We start from the raw sequence: 6,986 nt of genomic DNA, 5'->3' as shown, positions 1-6,986 counted from the left end.
TTATGAATGCAGTGTACTAACTATTCAAGAAAGGAGGCTTAACCTTCTTATTACAGCCAGTTCCTGGTGCTGCTCTACAGTTATCTCATAAAAGAATATTTAAAACACAGAAAAAGAGCAAGTCTTTATCCAGCCTCTCTCCTGCAATTGTGACTGTTCAGAATCTACTCAACTTTCAAGGAGTAGTTTAAGTCTTTCCTTCTTCATGAAGCATCCCTGACTCTCAAGGATTTCTTCCTTTATTAATGCATAGCATCTCTTGTCTTCATTCTCATATTCAAGAATCATTTTTGAAACTACTTTGTGCCAACACTCTGCTTGTTTATCACTCTAATCTTCACAAATATCATATGAGGTGGTTATTATCATTCTCAGTTTATACATGGGGTCCTGAAGCTGGGAGATTAAGTAACATGCCACTGTGATACAAAGAGGCTAATTCAGAATGAAACCAAAGTCCTTCACTCTCTTGAACTTTTGAAATCTATTTTTCCTAAGAGGTAGGAAAAGGCAGAAAGGGAAGCATATACAAAAGTAGAGGGAGAATGAAAGTGAAAAGAAAGAGCAGTGGGTTAGGGCATTGCTGGGAAGACTTCAGCGTGTCTGGCACAGAGGATCCTGGATGAAGTGGCAGGAGATGCAGTTGGGAAGGAAAGCTGGGGCTGGGATCTTTTTTTTTTTTTTTTTTGCGGTACGCGGGCCTCTCACTGTTGTGGCCTCTCTCGTTGCGGAGCACAGGCTCCGGACGCGCAGGCTCAGCGGCCATGGCTCACGGTCCCAGCTGCTCCGTGGCATGTGGGATCTTCCCGGACCGGGGCACGAACCTGTGTCCCCTGCATCGGCAGGCGGACTCTCAACCACTGCGCCACCAGGGAAGCCCCAGGGCTGGGATCTTGTTGAATGCAGAAGCACATAGCACAGTGAAATTTAATAAGGGCAGTTGAATCTTACAATATGTTGATGATTCAAACTGTCTTTGTTAAAAGATTTGTCTTCCTAGCTAGACTGTGAGCACTGTGAGGTCAGTGGTTGTTTTCCGTATCTGTAGGGTCCAGCACAGTGCCTGGCCTATGGTAATGCTACATAAATCTTTGTTGAATGAATTAATTAATTTATGAAAATGTTCTCTTGGGAACCAGCAGACACAAAACCAAACCCAAAACAAAGCAAAACGCTGTTTTTAGAATCAGAAGACCTCGTTTCAAGTATCTTCTCTCTAACTTACAGGTTGTGTGACTTTGGGTAAGTTACACAACCTCTTTGAATAGTTTATTCATCTGCAGATAATACTGACCTCAAAGTGTAATTGTAAGGATTAAATGAGATCATACTTTTGAATTACTTAGCACAGTACTTGACAAATTGTAGACATTCAGTAAATGTCAGTTTCCTGCTTCCACCAGCCCACTATCCAGAATTGAATCATGCACTAGGAGAGCTTATATTCAGATTTAAGGAATAACCTCTACTTCTAATATTTAGTGCTATTGTCAGACCGTGGGTGTCAATTTAATATTTTAAAAAGATGACTACTGTTTAAAGCATGTATTTCTTTTTTTAAAAATATTTATTTTGGCTGTGCTGGGTCTTAGCTGCGGCACACAGGATCTTTGTTGCGGCGTGCAGACTTCTTAGTTGCAGCGCGCAAACTCTTAGTTGTGGCGTGCTTGTGGGATCTAGTTCCCGGACGAGGGATGGAACCTGGACCCCCTGCATTGGGAGGGCGGAGTCTTACCCACTGAACCACCAGGGAAGTCCCTAAAGCATGTATTATTAAGTACCACATACAGGTTCTCAATAAACAGATGTTAAATGAATGAAGGAATGAATTGAATCCTCAGAGTTTTGTCAGAGTATCTATAGCATTCTCAGGATGTTAGATATATAAATACATCAGTCACTAGTTGATCATGTTGTCTTTAGCTGATTTGAGAGACCGCACTCAAAACCATTAAATTCCTTTTGTTTTGATTCTGTCTACACCAAATGAACTTCTGATGACCAGTTTCCAAGCTATCTTGATATCTTGAATAAGAGGACCTTGGAATCAATGAACAGGAGTAACATCTATTTAAAAATGGCATGTTGTCATCTGGCTTAAATCTCTGTTTCTTTCTTTCCTAATTTAAAACAGTTTTATTGAGGTGAAATTCACATACCATACAATTCACCCATTTAAAATGTATGTTTCGGGAAGTTCCCTGGTGGTCTAGTGGTTAGGACTCAGCGCTTTCACTGCGGTGGCCCGGGTTTAATCCGTGGTCGGGGAACTGAAATCCTGCAAGCCACGTAGCACATGGGCAAAAAATAAATAAATAAATAAAATAAAATTGTTCAAAATATTAAAATATAAAGTGTACATTTCAATGGTTTGTAATATATTCACAGAGTTGTACAACTATCACCAGAATCTAATTTTACATCTTTTTCTCATCCCCAAAAGAAACACTGCGCCTATCAGCATCATTGCCAAACCACCACTACCTCCCCAGACCCAGGCAAACACTAATTACTTTGTCTATAGATTTGTCTATTCTGGACCTTTTATGGTTATAAAAATCATAATGTGTATATATATATATTTTTTATGACTGGTTTCTTTCTTTGAGCATCCATGTGTGAAAACACATTCATGGATGTGTTTTCATCCATGTTGTAGCATGTATCAGTTCTGATTGCTTTTTATAGATGAAAATACTCCATTGTATGGATATGCCACATTATATTTACCCATTCGTCAATTGATAAACATTTTGGGTTGTTTCCACTTTTGCCTATTGTAAAGAACACTGCCATCGCCACCTGACCCTGTTTAAAACTGTTCAACGGCTCTCTTGGAGGAAGCCGCGGTCTCTGCTGCAGTGGAGCCTCCGGCCATCCGACCCTGCTCCTGACTCACCACTGTTCGCTCTCGCCCGAGGAACAAGTCGACCAGGAAGCCGTGCCGCAGCCATGGCATTTAAAGATACCGTAAAGCCCGAGGTGGCGATTCACCGGATTAGAATCACCCTCCCCAGCTGCAGCTTGAAGTCTTTGCAGAGGGTATGTGCTGACCTGATCAGAGGCACGAAGGAAAAGAATCTCAAAGCGAAAGGACCGGTTCGGTTGCCTACCAAGACTCAGAATAACTACAAGGAAAACTCCTTGTGGTGAAGGTTCTAAAACTTGGGATTGTTTCCAGATGAAGATCCACAAGTGACTTATTGACCTGCACAGTCCTTCTGAGATTGTCAAGCAGATCACTTCCATCAGTATTGAGCCAGGAGTCGAGGCTGAAGTCACCATAGCAGATGCTTAAATCAACATTTTTAATAAATTGATAATCAGTTGTTAAAAAAAAAACACACACAATGCCTTCCCTTTTTTCTATTTATTTATTTAGGCTGCTTTGGGTCTATGTTGCTGTGCGGGCTACTCTTCGTTGGGGTGCGCAGGCTTCTCACTGCGGTGGCTTCTCTTGTTGCAGAGCACGGGCTCTAGGCGCGCAGGCTTCAGTAGTTGTTGCACGTGGGCTTCAGTAGTTGTGGCTCGCTGGCTCTAGAGAGCAGGCTCAGTAGTTGTGGCACACGGCTTCAATTGCTCTGCGGCACGTGGGATCTTCCCGGACCAGGGATTGAACCCGTGTCCCCTGCATCGGCAGCCGGATTCTTAACCACTGTGCCACCAGGGAAGTCCCCCCTTTCTTTTTTTTCTTTTAAGAAGATGTTGGGGGTAGGAGTTTATTAATTAATTAATTTATTTTTGCTGTGTTGCGTCTTCGTTTCTGTGCGAGGGCTTTCTCTAGTTGTGGCAAGTGGGGGCCACTCTTCATCACGGTGCGCGGGCCTCTCACTATCGCGGCCTCCCTTGCTGCGGGTCACAGGCTCCAGACGCGCAGGCTCAGTAGTTGTGGCTCACGGGCCTAGTTGCTCCGCGGCATGTGGGATCCTCCCAGACCGGGGCACGAACCCGTGTCCCTTGCATCGGCAGGCGGACTGTCAACCACTGCGCCACCAGGGAAGCCCCCCCCCCATTATTTTTAAGACAGCGTTCAAAACACTATACATGGTTTTCGTTGCGCAGCAAGTTTTGGCCCCAGCGATTGCTCCAGCCTGGTTTTGAACTCTTCCTATTGTGTTCTGTGCTCCATCCATACCATCATTCTCTCACTTCTTCAAAGCTGCCACCTCCAGGTTTTTGTGTCCTTCGCTCTTCCTAGAGACCACCACCTCTTTATCCACCCACTTCTTCCCTCCCCTGCTTAGTTAATTCCAAATTCTTATCTGAATTCAAATATTTTCTCAGAGAAGAATTTTCTGAAATTGATTTCCTTATCCCCTTTCCCACCCTACCCCTCAGCTAGGGTAGGTTCTCTGTTTTATTTTCTCAGCTCCTTATTCTTTTTTCTCAAAACATTTATCTCAATTTATGATTATGCATATACTTTTATGATCTAAATGATGTTTATTTCCTCCAGTAAATAGGTTTTGAAATTGTTTTTGCCCCTATTGCATGTCTAACAGTAAACAGTAAACAGTAAATTGTTTTGCCCCTATTGCCATTAGTAGATAATAAATATATCCTGGCTGACAATATGAATAAAGAAAGAACACCGGATTTCTGGCTTGGATAACTGATTGATCATGAGGTCATTAATTAAGTTAAGGAATGCAAGATGAGAAATATTCCTGAATCGGGCCAGGAAAAGAGGAGAAGTTAAGTGCTAAGAAAGTTGCAGTTGAGGAAGTCCCAGTGAGGAAGGTCAGCAGGCAGTTGGACTATGAATTTAGAGCTGTGGAAAGAGATCTGGAATGGAGACAGATTCGGAAGTTATCAGCAAATAGCTTTTTGGTTAAGATCTTGGGAGCGGCTGAGCTTGCCCAGGAAGAACGTGTAGCATAAAAAGGAAAGAAGGCAGGAGACTAAATTCTAGAGACACACGTATTGAGAAACGGGCAAAAGAAGACTTAGAATAAAGTTTTTTTTTTTTCGGTACGCGGGCCTCTCACTGCTGTGGCCCCTCCCGTTTAGAATAAAGTTTGAAGTGACATATCAAAGACATGGGAGAAGAACCCTGCCAAATGCTTCAGAGGAAAGTTCTGAGTTTGATCATTTGGGTAAGGTGATGATCATCAGATCTTTCCATTTTAAGGGATTTTTTTTTTTAATTAAAAAAAATTTTTTAACCTCTTTATTGCAGTATGATTGCTTTACATTGTTGTGTTAGTTGCTGCTGTATAACAAAGTGAATCAGCTATACATATATCCCCATATAAAAATATGGAATGGTTCACGAATTTGCATGTCATCCTCACGCAGGGGCCATGCTAATCTTCTCTTTCGTTACAATTTTAGTATATGTGCGGCTGAAGCGAGCACTTAAGGGATTTTTGAGCATCCTGTTTCTCAACTTTTCACCTAATGGTTTTAGCATCCGTTTATGATCCTTGACTGAATCAATTATCTCAGTCTGGATTGCTGAATGGTGATTTTTTTTAAATCCCATCATCCCCCTGCCCCTGCCCTGCCCCCTGCTTTCTTCTTCTAAATCCCTGTGTTGCTCTCAGGGAAAGTTTCCCTGGGCACCTCCCTCTTCTACTAGCCCATTGCTGGGATATTTCACCCATGGGCTGGGAACAGTAAAGGGCTCTTTCATGAGAAGGTTGTAAGGGAATGGAGAATGTGCTGGGAGGGAAATTTGCTAAACCTTTGGAAAGTATATCCAAAGGGATGAAGAATATTCCTTTTGGTAAATATGACCTCTTCTAGCCTTACACCTCACCTACAAAAAAAATGCAGAGATGTGATTTGTGCCAGATCACACGCTACATCCCTTTAGAGGCACTCTCTAAATACGATCCAACTTCTTCAGACAGCTTTCCAAGGCCTTTCAAGTCCAGGTAAGGTGCCTTTCATATGCACTCCTAGAGCACCTTGCCCTTCCCTCCCACATCAGTCAGCACACAGGATTGTAATGGCCACTTTACTCCCTTGAGGCCTCACCAGACCTCAGGTCAGTCTGGTTCCACAGTGTATTACTAACATTTAATCCAGGGCCTCACTCATAACAGGGACTCAAAAAAAAATGTGCTGGGTGAGTGAAGGATTGAAGGGACAGCTGTATCTCGGGAAATAGCATTCTGTGGCTGGCGAGTGAGGGAGCCTGTGAGAAGTGGGCTGGGGAGGCTTCCCAAGGGGATTGGATTTTACCAGGAAGGCACAGGAGAGCCCTGGGGGCCTTTGAGCAGTAAATCAGGCTTCTACTGGATTTGTGATCCAAAAAGATCTCATTTAATCCTCTTAACAACTTGATGAGATAGTTATTCCTATCTCTGTTTTACTGATAAGGAAACGGGCCTCAGAGAAATTAAGCAGCTTGTTCAAGGACACCCTGCTAGGAAGTAAGTGGAATCAAGAAATGTGAAGTCCATCCTTTTTCTACCCCACCAGCCTGCCTCTCACCCTTTGTAGGAATGAGAATAGATTCAGTAGCAGACTAGGACATAGACTAAATTGGTCAGGACTTTGCTAGGCTAAATAATACCCTGGCTCCCCAGTACTCACTTCTATCAATGAGTCAGAGATGAAACCAGACACATACATTTGCTTTACATGATGCATTTGCCTGGAGGTTGGCTGCTTATTTAAATTTTTTTCAATATTTGCATCTTGCTGCACCCTCTCTGTCTGAGATCACAAGGTGTAAATAAGGTTTACCTTGGCACAAGGGCAGAGGCAGAGGTCTGTGTGGAGCCATTGCTGGTTCAATAAATGGTTCTCAATAAATGTTGAAAATATATATTACTCAATATAAATCAGTTGGATGTTAGTTCCATAAGAAAGGGAGATATTGTAGACAAAATTTGTTTTAAAAAATATAATTAGTACTTAAAAACTTGGTGTAAATATGTATGCCTTCACATGAAAAATATGTGTGTGCATCTGTATATCTTTTTTTTTTTAAAGAAAAAAGCATTGTTCAGACTTCCCTGGCAGTCCTGTGGTTA

General features: G+C 42.4%; 1 non-coding gene and 1 pseudogene across 1 annotated transcript; one reads left to right on the top strand and one right to left on the bottom strand.

The window, feature by feature from the left end:
• The first annotated feature begins 2,952 nt into the window (after nucleotides 1-2,952).
• Nucleotides 2,953-3,298, top strand: LOC132424177 (small ribosomal subunit protein uS10-like; annotated as a pseudogene).
• Nucleotides 3,299-5,253: 1,955 nt separating this feature from the next.
• LOC132425204 (U6 spliceosomal RNA) lies at nucleotides 5,254-5,358 on the bottom strand. The gene has a single exon (XR_009519396.1). It is a non-coding gene; the product is annotated as a U6 spliceosomal RNA (small nuclear RNA).
• Between the last annotated feature and the right edge of the window lie 1,628 nt (nucleotides 5,359-6,986).

The sequence above is a fragment of the Delphinus delphis genome, chromosome 4, assembly GCF_949987515.2.
Source record: "Delphinus delphis chromosome 4, mDelDel1.2, whole genome shotgun sequence".
In the NCBI taxonomy this organism is placed as follows: Eukaryota; Metazoa; Chordata; class Mammalia; order Artiodactyla; family Delphinidae; genus Delphinus; species Delphinus delphis.
The sequence above is the reverse complement of the archived record's forward strand: the minus strand, read 5'-3'. Positions and strand labels throughout refer to the sequence as shown.